This window comes from Littorina saxatilis, unplaced genomic scaffold (assembly GCF_037325665.1).
Source record: "Littorina saxatilis isolate snail1 unplaced genomic scaffold, US_GU_Lsax_2.0 scaffold_163, whole genome shotgun sequence".
Taxonomy (NCBI): Eukaryota; Metazoa; Mollusca; class Gastropoda; order Littorinimorpha; family Littorinidae; genus Littorina; species Littorina saxatilis.
Window position 1 is genome coordinate 63,527 of NW_027127399.1, and position 13,200 is coordinate 76,726.

The window sequence follows — 13,200 nt, forward strand, 5'->3', positions numbered from 1 at the left end:
AGAAAACCATATTGGTTGATAGGTTGAAAGCACTTATTTTGTTTAGGTGTTGTGATTTTGTTCATTGATGTTCAGTGAAGCAATAGTTTAGTATCTGGTTATTTATTGAAAAACAATATTTTCTTTGGAGTTACACTTTGAATTAATTTTCTCTATTTATAGATTTAGATTTTTGGTAAGATTTTTCAACCAGGCTTAGAGTTCCGCCATAAATTTCAGTCTTTGAACTCAACCTAGATATGGAGTTCAGTGGAGGGTATCAACATGAGGCTAGGGCCAGTGAAAGTTATCCCCCCGAAAGTGAAACACAAAATCTTGAACGCTCTCAACGGTCACGCAACTTGACCGAAAAGGGTAGACAATACAAAGTTGACACTCTGTCGAGAAATTTTTGGACCAGACATTCAGAGCTCATGTCAATATTGTCTGAAACAAACACTCTCCTCTCACACAATGCTGACCCTCAGGAATTAGCTTTGCAAAAGTCCATCATCAACTCAAGACTTGGCTCAGTAAATGAAACTGCAGAGCAACTCAAACAACTAGGACATGAAGAAAATCTGGAGACTGCACTCTCAGAATTAAACTTTTCTGCTGTCGCAATCGTATCCAAAATCGTTGAAAGAAGCCATCCCTCTCCTAGATCAACAGCCAAATCTGTCTCGTCCAGAGCCTCTTCTGTCAAAACATGTTCATCCAAGCAGTCATCAGTATCCTCTCAAAGAATAAAAGCTGCAGCTGAAGCAGCAGCTCTCAAAACCAAACTTCAAGCTAAACTGGAAGAAGATCAGATTGAAGATAGATTGTCCCAACTCAAACGTAAACTTGCACAACAACAACTTGAGACCCAGATCAAAATGGAAGAAGCAAAATTAGAAGTTTTCACAAAAGAAGAACAACAAAATTTTGTTCACACAACAAATCCCAACCTCACTTTGCCAGAAAAATCACATGTCGGTTTGTTTGAAGATACTCTTGTAAAACAGTCACATTCAGTTTCAGGCAAAGATGTAGTTCAAGAGTTAGAACATCACCAACCCTCATACATTGATCACGATCATCATAGACTCTCACATGGTGATCAAAGAAATCATAGACTCTCACACTTTGATCATAGTTATCATCAGCCCTCTCAGTTTGAACAAGGCTATGGTCGCCCCTCATACTCTGATGAAATTTGTCATCGACCGCCACAGTTTGATCAACGTCATCAGCGACCCTCACAAATTGATCAAAGTCATGGTCAGTCCTCGTCATCAAACGAGTTAATTCGTACCCTTTCGCAAGCCATTGCTTCCAGTCGACTACCTGTTCCAGAACCACCCGTGTTCACCGGAGACCCTCTTCAGTACCCTGACTGGAAAGCATCCTTCTCCGCACTCATTGAAAATAAGGGCATTCCAGCTGCCGACAGGATACACTACCTGAAGCGTTACTTAGGAGGTCCTGCTAGAGAAGCTGTGAGCGGCTTCTTCCTTCTGAGGAGCGAACAAGCTTATTTGCAAGCCAAGGCCATTCTTGAAAAGAGATTTGGAAACTCGTTCATCACATCGGACGCTTTCATGAGCAAACTGAACAATTGGCCGAAAGTTCCAAACAAAGACAAATTAGCGCTCCAAAGGCTCTCTGATTTTCTCGTACAATGCAACACTGCTCTGAAAGAATTTCCCCCTCTCAGAGGCCTCAACGACATTAGGGAAATTCTAACAATCGCTCAGAAGCTTCCTGATTGGGCGTCTCAGAGATGGAATCGAGTCATAGCCACAACCCGCAGAGAGAAGAGTAGATACCCCACATTCGCAGAGTTCGCAGATTTTGTCTCAGCTGAAGCCGACATTGCCAACGACCCCGCTCTCAATTGCCAATCAACTTTGCAACCCATTCCCCCTCGACCAAACCACACCAGAGAAAAGACATTGTCTGAAAGAAACGCTTTTGCTACCAACAGCGAAGAACAGCCAGAATGCAAATTTTGTAATTGGAAAAACCACAGTCTGTCGGAATGCAGAAGCTTCGCAAGAAAATCCATGCAAGAAAAGAGGGAGTTCGTTCAAAAGGAAAGACTTTGTTTTGGCTGCCTGAAGCCTGGCCACCTGTCAAAGCAATGCAAGAAACGCTGTGAGTGCTCCATATGCCAGAAAAGACATCCCACTAGCCTCCACGACGATACCCCTCGACATTCTGGAGTGAATGAGGAAAGAAGTGGAAATCTCAGGGTCATTTCAGGTCAGGAAAATGGAACGCTGACTTCAATGATCATTCCCGTTTTCGTTTCGTCCAAAACAAACCCTCAAAAGGAACATTTAGTGTACGCTCTAGTTGACTCCATGTCGGATTCCACCTTTGTCACAGAGGACGCAGTCACCGACCTGGAAGCCCCCTGCACGCCTGCAAAACTTCGTCTGACGACACTAACCAACAACAGTCAGCTGATCAGCTGCAAGAAGTACAGTGACCTTCAGGTCAGACGTTACGGCTCGAACACTTATGTGAGTCTCCCTGGGTCATTTTCAAGAAACCACATTCCTGTGGATGAGTCGCACATCCCCACACCAGAAACTGCAAGCTGTTGGCCCCATCTTTTGGGAGTGAAGGACCTGCTGGTACCGAAACAGAGTTGTCCTGTGGGGCTGCTGATTGGATACAACTGCCCTCAAGCTCTAGCCCCTCTGCAGTGCATCACAGGAGATCCCAATCAACCTTTCGCCATAGAAACTAGTCTCGGTTGGAGCATCATCGGTGGGCCACCCCCTCAAGTCGAACCTTTCGATGCTTTCGGCAAAAGCCATTGTGTCATCACGAAAGCTGTGTCACACACAGGGTTAGTGAGACATGTATACAAGACACAAGTCCAGGAAGTCACTACTGGAGAACTGTTACATCTCATGGAGAGAGATTTCACTGATCACGACACTCAAAAGATGTCTCAGGATGATCACTCGTTTCTTCGAATTCTCAACGAAGGAATCAATCAAAGAAGCGATGGGTTCTATGAGATGCCACTTCCATTCAAACAAGCACATCCAAACCTATGCAACAATCGCCAAGGTGCTCTCCACCGCGCTCTATCCCTTCAGAAACAACTCTTGAAGAGACCTACATACAGAGAACACTACATGTCCTTCATGGAGGACCTGATCGAGCAAGGAGAAGCAGAGAAAGTTCCGCAAGAAGAATTGCACTCAGCTGGCTCGAAGTGGTACATACCACATCACGGCGTTTACCACCCCAAAAAGCCCAACAAAGTTAGAGTAGTTTTCGACTGCAGCGCAAGATACCATGGAACAAGTCTGAATGACCATCTCCTGCAAGGTCCGGATTTGATCAACCCCCTCGTGGGTGTACTGAGCAGGTTTCGAAAAGGATCAATCGCCTTCACCTGTGACGTCCAGAAAATGTATTACCAATTTCGGGTACCCAAAGAACAGCAAGACTATCTTCGCTTCCTGTGGTGGGAGGGTGGAGATGAAAGTTCATCTGTTCGGCGCCACTTCGTCCCCTGGTTGCGCAAACTTTGGCCTAAAACAAATAGGCAGAGATTACAGATATCTGAGTGAGACGGCTGCAGACTTCCTGGACAGAAACTTCTACGTTGATGATGGGCTGAGAGCCGAAGAAACTGTGGCTCAAGCCAAAGAAGTCATCTCAAACGCCAGAGAGATCTGCGCCAAAGCCAATCTGCGGCTTCACAAGATCACTTCAAACAGCGAAGAAGTCGTGAAAACCATTCCAGAGTCCGAACGTGCGGGTCCAACACAGACGAATGTTGACATTGACAATGGTAGTGAATCCATGACCCTAGGCCTTCGGTGGTGCACAAGTGATGATACGCTCCGCTTCAAGCTTCGTCTAAAAGAGAAGCCTCAAACTCGAAGAGGATTGCTTGCCACTGTAGCCTCGGTCTACGATCCCTTGGGGTTGATAGCTCCTGTAGTTCTAGTTGGAAGACAGATCCTGCAGGCCATGTGCAAACAAAATCTTGGCTGGGATGATCGTGTACCAGAAGATCTTCGTCCTCTGTGGGAAAGGTGGATTGATGATTTGCAGCAACTGCAGAACCTACAGATTCCCCGCTGTTATCATCCAGCAAGTTTCGGCAAACCCGTCAAAGCACAGCTTCATCACTTCTCCGACGCATCAACAACTGGATGTGGACAGTGTTCGTACTTGAGGCTTGAAAATGTCACAGGAGACATTCATTGCGCTTTGGTGATGGGAAAGACTAGAGTCGTACCTCTGAAACCAACTACCATCCCCAGATTGGAACTCCAGGCCGCAACATTGTCTGCAAAGGCAGCTACGTTTCTCAGTTCAGAGCTAGATTACCCCAACTTGACTCATCACTTCTGGACTGACTCGAAAGTCGTTCTCGGCTACATCAAAAATGAAAGCAAACGGTTCCACATGTTCGTCGCAAATCGAGTACAACAAATTTGTCAGAACTCTCAACCAGAGCAATGGAATTACGTCAGTACTGCCGAGAACCCAGCAGACCATGCATCGCGTGGACTCACCGTAAACGAACTGAAATCGTCAATCTGGTTCTCTGGTCCCGAGTTCCTTTGGAAACGAGAAATCACACCAGAAGATGTGAAACTTGAAATCCCCACAGATGACGTGGAAGTTAAGTCTGCCACGACCCACTTCTCACATCAGTCACCCACTAGCTTTGAAGATAGAGTCAGTAGGTTTTCGAGCTACATCAAACTCGTTCGAGCGGTCGCAGCAATCGTCAAGTGCTGCTCAAGGAAAAAGGGAAAAGTTCTCTCAGAGCTCGAGGCAAGGCAACGTGCAGAAAAGAACCTGATTCATGCAATTCAGGATGAGTTCTTTACACAATCAGACCAACAGACAAACCCCCTCAGAGATTTGGACCCCTTCAAAGACGATGAGGGCCTTCTACGGGTTGGAGGCAGATTGAAGAAATCGTCTGAACCTCATAGAGTGAAACACCCCGTGATTCTCCCCAAGAAAAGTCATCCTTGTAAAGGTGGAGCAATCAAATGATTAAGGCAAACTAGCAGCTTTTAGCACCAAACCCCTTTCTACGCCCTTTTGGGTATCGTTGTCAGTCGTGGAATGACTTGTTTCCACCTTATTTCCTTTTTTTCAATCACTCTGTGATTTGGGGTGGGAGTGTTGCTGCCGCAATGCTTGTTGCTTTTTGTCGGTCGGGCGCCTGTGCCGCCTTGCACGCTTTTCCAGGGTAAATGTGTTTTGCGTAGTCATGCGCGAGTTCGCGCGAGATTCGGACATGCTCTAGAACGTCACTTGACACTTCGACTCGCAGTAAGACAGACCGGTCGGGTAGTGTTGTGGCACTGTTTCGGACTTGAGAGGTATGAACAGCTTTCTATTGTTTGTTATTGCAACGTAACATGATTATGTTTTAATGTACCAAGGCGTGTTATTCTGTAAGCCTACTATTGAGGTAAAAGGAACGATATGGAGTTGTAACTTCTGCTGCGGAAATGTGCGTGGTAGAATGAGAGCTATTTTTGGTCTTGACCTTGACCTGTTGTGTTTTTATCGTCTCGAGTTCATGCGTAATTTTAACGTTGAATTGTTGCCTCGCCCCAGTGTGTATCGTTGTCTCGCTCCAATGTGTTCTCGCACCACTGGTTTGTTTAACCTAGATTTTATTCGTTGATGTATAGTTATTAGCATATATTTTGTGTTCTTCAGGAACCTGTGTGGGCAATCCCCATGCCTTTTCGTTGCTCGCTGCCATCACTAGGAGAAGACGAGGTATGCACATATGCATTGTGAATATTGTGTTTGTAAGAAAGTGTGTATGACAACCTATGGCGAAATGTGCAATTGTTGTAAACTTAGAACAATTGTGACCAGATTGAGCGTTGCCATTTTATTCAACTTCGTAATAATAATGTCATTAATGCAGTGTTAAACTTGTGATAAAAGCATAATGAAAAGGTGATAGATGCTTATGATAACTGTACATCACTTTTTTGGCACTAGTTTTATGCTCTTAATCATGACTGTTATTTTGCTTTATTGCAGTCTTTTACGGCCCTGTATGATTCAAAATAAAGAAGTTTTACCATACATCCGTCTTGCGTCTGTGAGAGGCAGCGACAACTTTCAAATGTTTCATATATTTTCTAAAAGAGTAAGTTCCAAACTTTGCAAAAACATAAAAGTATGTAAGGTTATCTTGTGTTGTTGATTTTTAATATTTTTTTTTCAAAATGGCTCTAAATCGCGCGCTGGCAGGGCCTAGGGAACACAGGGGAAATTTAGACGCGCAGCGAAAGAGTTAATAATAGTCCATCTGAAGATGCTTACACTTACAGAGGTTTTCTGTTGCCTTAGTGGTGAAATGAACATGTAACACATTAACAATAACATTCTACACAAATAATGTGTGGTGCGGTGTGGATCAAGGGTACATTTTGACTTATGTAAGTTGTCAATTCAGCTAAATACAGGTAGTGTGTGGTATGCAGATATTGTCTTACAGCAAACAGCGGGTTGTTTGTTTGTACTACATAAAGTGGTATTATCTTTTATGTTGTTTGAGTGTTTTAAATTAAGCTGTTCACGGGCAGTATTTTACACACATGCTTAGCTTTGGGAGATGTGTGTGTATGTTTCTGTCAATGCGTGTTCATGTATAGACTTTGTTTTGGCAATATTAGAATTTAGATCTTTTAACTACATTCACTGCACATGAAATATGTTAATTAACCCATGACTTTTTCTTCCTTTGAATCCTTGTCAGTACTTTATCTTGTTTCAAATTTTCATTGATTCTGTTGTTGGGTCGTTCTAGTGCATCCTGGATGCGTTCAATTCATTCTTATGTTGTGCTGAAATGTAGCTTTTGTAATACAGTCTGCCAAGATTGTGTCTTTCACTTGGATGTGGTGAACTTATTTTTTAAAGGCCTGTGTCTCATTAAAACACTTCGCCTCACTGTGTCAGACCTTATCAGGATGTTTGCATGGGATAAGAAAATCCTTCCACTTGGTCACATAGCAAAAGTCAGCACCCTGACTTCTTTTCTTATTAATTTATTTCCCCCAAAAGGCATAAGTGTTTTTAAAACAAGAAGAGCAAACGCTCGATCGAGTCACTTTCGCAGTTCTGAATATTATATGAGGCATCAGATGGACAGGAAGAAATTGTTATTCACAACACAATGAGTCACGTTCACATAAAATTTGAGCCCGGTCACTTTTATAGTTTCCGAGAAAAGCCCAACGTTAAGTTGTGTGTTGCCGAACAGAAAAGGCTAGTTATCTCCCTTGTTTTTCTGATAACGTTCGTAAAAGGCTACAGATGTAAATACTTTGATGTAAAGAATAATCCTACAAAGTTTCAATCACATCCGATGAACTTTGTCAAAGATATAAAATGTCTAATTTTTCCTTTGACGCTGACCTGTGACCTTGAAAAAGGTCAAAGGTCAACGAAACCATCGTTAAAGTGTAGAGGTCATTGGAGGTCACGACTAAACAAAATATGAGCCCGATCGCTTTGATAGTTTCCGAGAAAAGTCCAACGTTAAGGTGGTGTCTACGGACGGCCGGCCGGCCGGACGGCCGGCCGGACAGACTAACACTGACCGATTACATAGAGTCACATTTTCTCAAGTGACTCAAAAAATGATGTCTTACAGCTACAGTGGAACCCCCTTTTTAAGACCGGCACGGTTGGCCTAGTGGTAAGGCGTCCGCCCCGTGATCGGGAGGTCGTGGGTTCGATTCCCGGCCGGGTCATACCTAAGACTTTAAAATTGGCAATCTAGTGGCTGCTCCGCCTAGCGTCTGGCATTATGGGGTTAGTGCTAGGACTGGTTGGTCCGGTGTCAGAATAATGTGACTGGGTGAGACATGAAGCCTGTGCTGCGACTTCTGTCTTGTGTGTGGCGCACGTTATATAATAATAATAATAATAATAATAATAATAATAATAATAATAATAATAATTGTCAGTAAGTACTGGTGTCACATGACTGATGTGAACCAGTTGATTGGCTAATGGCGATGCGCTTAAATCTGTTAGCGCACTCTTGGAGTGCGCTAACTTTTCCACAGAGCGTATTCTTACGCCCTTTGCCAAAGCGAGACTGTACTCTCATCCTCAGAATTAATTAATGACATGTAGCTTATATTCTCCACAATACCAAATGACCATAAATTCCCTGCTTCTCAATTAAAGCAGAAGTGGGGTTTTTTCTGACAGATTGCATGTGCCTGTGCCAGTGCCAGTGATCGAAAAATAGAAGCCGCTGTGTTTCATCTCATTTTCGCCGACTTGCATAGATTCTTCTCATAATATGCCGTGTTAGTGGCATGTAGCTTATCATCCACATTTCCAAATGATGAGTTAGCATACAATTCCCAGCGGCTAACAGAAAACACAAGTGTTATTCCGATAACGTACACAGCATTTGGAAGACTGATTCGATCGACTCTGTCATACGTAGCAGACTACACTGAAATACGACTGCATCAGTTCAGTAAATGAATGGTTTCCGAATTATTATTTCAAGGCAAGAACAATCGTAATCGAAAACGTGTAGGGTTCAGAACGTTCTTTCCATATAATTATAAGACTTATTACCAGCCTACCTGGCTCATTCGTGCAGACTCAGTGACAGTGCAGACTGCAGTGGTTTGATTGTTCTTGCGTATAGCAGACGACATAAACCCCGCTAAGCAAATTAACATGTTGGGCAAATGTGAACGAAAAAACGATGGGGATATAATACGTGTAGGGTTCAGAGCATTTTTACCGTTCATATTTAGTATCAGACTCCCCGATGAGTGAAGATACAACACGAGAAATATGCCACATTTATTTTGAAAATGAGCGAACCGTCGAGTCCTTCGTGGTGTAGTCAATTCAAGGGGAGTCACTCCGCACAGTCAATCCATCGAAGCTCGACTGAAGGTTTCGAATTGCAAATAATGAAGAGCACAGTCCTTTCTCCGAGTTCAAATGAGGTATCTCTGAAAGATCATCACTGTTCAGCTTAACGCTACACTGGAATTTACCAACAGAAATCAAAATGCGTGAGACGAAAGCACGACACACTTGAGACACCGGCCCACACAAAAGTAGATCTTTCTGTACACGACCTGACCACACAGTTATGCCTATTCAAATGCGCGTAGCAAAATGTGCGTTTGGAATCTTCTTTTTTCTATGGCGGTACTGACAATATCGTTATTGAAACAATCCCAGTGCACTAAGGGATTTATAGAGCAAATCTCGAAAATAATTATTGAACTCAGCGCTATGCGCTTCGTTCAATAATGAATTTTCTCGATTTGCTCTATAAATCCCTTAGTGCACTGGGATGTCTCAATAACTTAAATAATAATAATGATAAATGAGCATTTATATAGCGCAACATCATAACTTAACAATTATGCTCTTTGCGCTTGACACATTTAACATTAAAACACAGTTATACAAGCATTTACATCTACATTCATAGTCAACGATGCTTAATTAAAAGCATACACCATCAAACATACATTTATACAAAAGATTCTTCCACTAACTAAGTAATAAAAACATGAATAAAATTGGTTGTGAAAAATCACTACAACAAATACACTACATGGAGCCTACTGATGGACTGAGAAAACAAAATCGGGGGTTGTATTTCTTGAAGAGGTGCGTTTTAAGTGCTCGTTTGAATGCTTTGGGTGACTGAGAGTGGCGGATGTGAAAGGGGAGAGAATTCCATTGTGTGGGTGCGCAGAAAGTAAAAGTGCGTTGTCCGTAGGTTTTGGTTTTGGTGTGTGGAATGGTAAGGATGCGACAGTCAGAAGAGGCACGGAGTTGTCTTGCTGGAGAATAGACGGTGAAGAGTTCAGAGAAGTAAGCAGTAGACGAGCCAGAAAAGAAGTTAAAGCAGAGGGTGGACAGTTTGTAGTCAATGCGGGCTTGAATAGGTAACCAGTGCAGTGTGTGAAGAAGTGGTATTGCGTGATCTCGTTTTCGTGCTTTGAGACAAAACAGCACCGCCCTGATATGGCCCTTCGTGGTCGGTTGGGCGTTAAGCAAACAAACAAACACCCCCTTTTAAGACCTCCAGAAATCTGAGAGTCAGGTCTTGAAAATGAGGGGGTCTTAAAATGGAGGTAAATTTACAGAGGTTATGAACATAAATTCTGAGAAAACAAGGTCTTAAAAGGGGGGGTTCCACTGTATGGCTATTGGGGATTATGTGTTTGTAAAGATAGAGCTGAGAATCCTACACGGAATTCTGTGCATAGAAGGCGGCCTGAATCTTGACCCACACTGCTGGCATGACCTTTACAGCTGCATTCAACGCTTTACTTTTACGCTGGTAACTTTACGGTTGCTCTCTCTCAATTGAGCATTATTATTTCAACTAAGGGGAACAAGTAAATGCCTCTGCAGAGATTCGAACCTAGGACCTTGAGATTTTCAGGCCCATGTCCTAACCACTAGTTTTTTTACATTACATTTTAGTCAAGTTTTGACTAAATGTTTTAACGTAGAGGGGGGAATCGAGACGAGGGTCGTGGTGTATGTGTGTGTGTGTGTGTGTGTGTGTGTGTGTGTGTGTGTGTGTGTGTGTGTGTGTGTGTGTGTGTGTCTGTCTGTCTGTCTGTGTCTGTGTGTGTGTGTAGAGCGATTCAGACTAAACTACTGGACCGACCATTATGAAATTTGACATGAGAGTTTCTGGGTATGATATCCCCAGATTTTTTTTTTCATTTTTTTGATAAATGTCTTTGATGACGTCATATCCGGCTTTTCGTGAAAGTTGAGGCGGCACTGTCAAACTCTCATTTTTCAACCAAATTGGTTGAAATTATGGTCACGTAATCTTCGACGAAGCCCGGACTTCGGTATTGCATTTCAGGTTGGTGGCTTAACAATTAATTAATGACTTTGGTTATTAAAAATCTGAAAAATGTAAAAAAAAAATTTTTTTATAAAACGATCCAATTTTACGTTCATCTTATTCTCCATCATTTTCTGATTCCAAAAACATATAAATATGTTATATTCGGATTAAAAACAAGCTCTGACAATTAAAAATATAACAATTATTATCAAAATTAAATTTTCGAAATCAATTTAAAAACACTTTCAGCTTATTCCTTGTCGGTTCCTGATTCCAAAAACATATAGATATGATATGTTTGGATTAAAAACACGCTCAGAAAGTTAAAACAAAGAGAGGACTTGCTAAAAAATTGCGTTGCGTTCAGTTTCATTCTGTGAGTTCGACAGCTACTTGACTAAATATTGTATTTTCGCCTTACGCGACTTGTTTTATTGTAAGATGGATATATGTCTAGTGGATGCAGCTACATGTACAAATGTGCCAAATTAGAACTTGCATTCTCAGCCTATAGTTTTCTTGGGCCATTCATGTGAGTACTAAATATTGTGAATGCATGTTAGACTGCCTTTTTTATATTTAGTCAAGTTTTGACTAAATATTTTAACGTAGAGGGGGGAATCGAGACGAGGGTCGTGGTGTATGTGTGTGTGTGTGTCTGTGTGTCTGTCTGTCTGTGTGTGTGTGTAGAGCGATTCAGACCAAACTACTGGACCGATCTTTATAAAATGTTACATGAGAGTTCCTGGGATTGATATCCCCGAATGTTTTTTTTCATTTTTTTGATAAATGTCTTTGATGACGTCATATCCGGCTTTTCGTGAAAGTTGAGGCGGCTCTGTCACGCCCTCATTTTTCAACCAAATTGGTTGAAAGTTTGGTCAAGTAATCTTCGACGAAGCCCGGACTTCGGTATTGCATTTCAGCTTGGTGGCTTAAAAATTAATTGATGACTTTGGTCATTAAAAATCTGAAAATTGTAAAAAAAAAAAAAAATTTATAAAACGATCTAAATTTAAGTTCATCTTATTATCCATCATTTTCTGATTCCAAAAACATATAAATATGTTATATTTGGATTAAAAACAAGCTCTGAAAATTAAATATATAAAAATTATTATCAAAATTAAATTGTCGAAATCAATTTAAAAACACGTTCATCTTATTCCTTGTCGGTTCCTGATTCCAAAAACATATAGATATGATATGTTTGGATTAAAAACACGCTCAGAAAGTTAAAACAAAGAGAGGTACAGAAAAGCGTGCTATCCTTCTTAGCGCAACTACTACCCCGCTCTTCTTGTCAATTTCACTGCCTTTGCCATGAGCGGTCGACTGACGATGCTACGAGTATACGGTCTTGCTGAAAAATGGCATTGCGTTCAGTTTCATTCTGTGAGTTCGACAGCTACTTGACTAAATGTTGTATTTTCGCCTTACGCGACTTGTTACATTTATTCAAGTTATGACTAAATGTTTTAACATCGAGGGGGGAATCGAGACGAGGGTCGTGGTGTATGTGTGTGTGTGTGTGTGTAGAGCGATTCAGACTAAACTACTAGACCGATCTTTATGCAATTTGACATGAGAGTTCCTGGGTATGATATCCTCAGACGGTTTTTTCCTTTTTTTATATTTAGTCAAGTTTTGACTAAATATTTTAACATCGAGGGGGAATCGAAACGAGGGTCGTGGTGTATGTGTGTCTGTGCGTGTGTGTGTGTGTGTGTGTGTGTGTGTGTGTGTGTGTGTGTGTGTGTGTAGAGCGATTCAGACTAAACTACTAGACCGATCTTTATGAAATTTCACATGAGAGTTCCTGGGTATGAAATCCCCGAACGTTTTTTTTCATTTTTTTGATAAATATTGATGACGTCATATCCGGTTTTTCGTGAAAGTTGAGGCGGCACAGTCACGCCCTCATTTTTCAACCAAATTGGTTGACATTTTGGTTAAGCAATCTTCGACGAAGCCCGGAATTCGGTATTGCATTTTAGCTTCGTGGCTTAAAAATTACTTTATGACTTTGGTCATTAAAAATCTGAAAATTGTAAAAAAAAATAAAAATTTATAAAACGATCCAAATTTACGTTTATCTTATTCTCCATCATTAGCTGATTCCAAAAAAAATATAAATATGCTATATTCGGATTAAAAACAAGCTCTGAAAATTAAATATATAAAAATTATTATCAAAATTAAATTGTCGTGTTCCTCCACTGAACCTTTTTTGTGTGATCTGTTTACACAATATTTTTCTTGTCTTTGTTGTTTTTAGATGCCTTATTTACGTCTTAGAAAACGAAATAGTATTTGAAAAATGAAAGTTATAGCAGCAAAGT

The 13,200-nt window shown here is 41.4% G+C and overlaps 1 protein-coding gene and 1 long non-coding RNA gene across 2 annotated transcripts in view; one reads left to right on the forward strand and one right to left on the reverse strand.

Annotated features, from left to right (window-relative positions):
- Window positions 1-13,200, reverse strand: part of LOC138955859 (uncharacterized) — a 50,640-nt gene that overhangs the window by 26,351 nt on the left and 11,089 nt on the right. The window lies entirely within an intron of this gene.
- LOC138955863 (uncharacterized) lies at window positions 5,065-6,066 on the forward strand. Its single transcript, XR_011452405.1, has 2 exons — window positions 5,065-5,748; window positions 6,022-6,066. It is a non-coding gene; the product is annotated as an uncharacterized lncRNA (long non-coding RNA).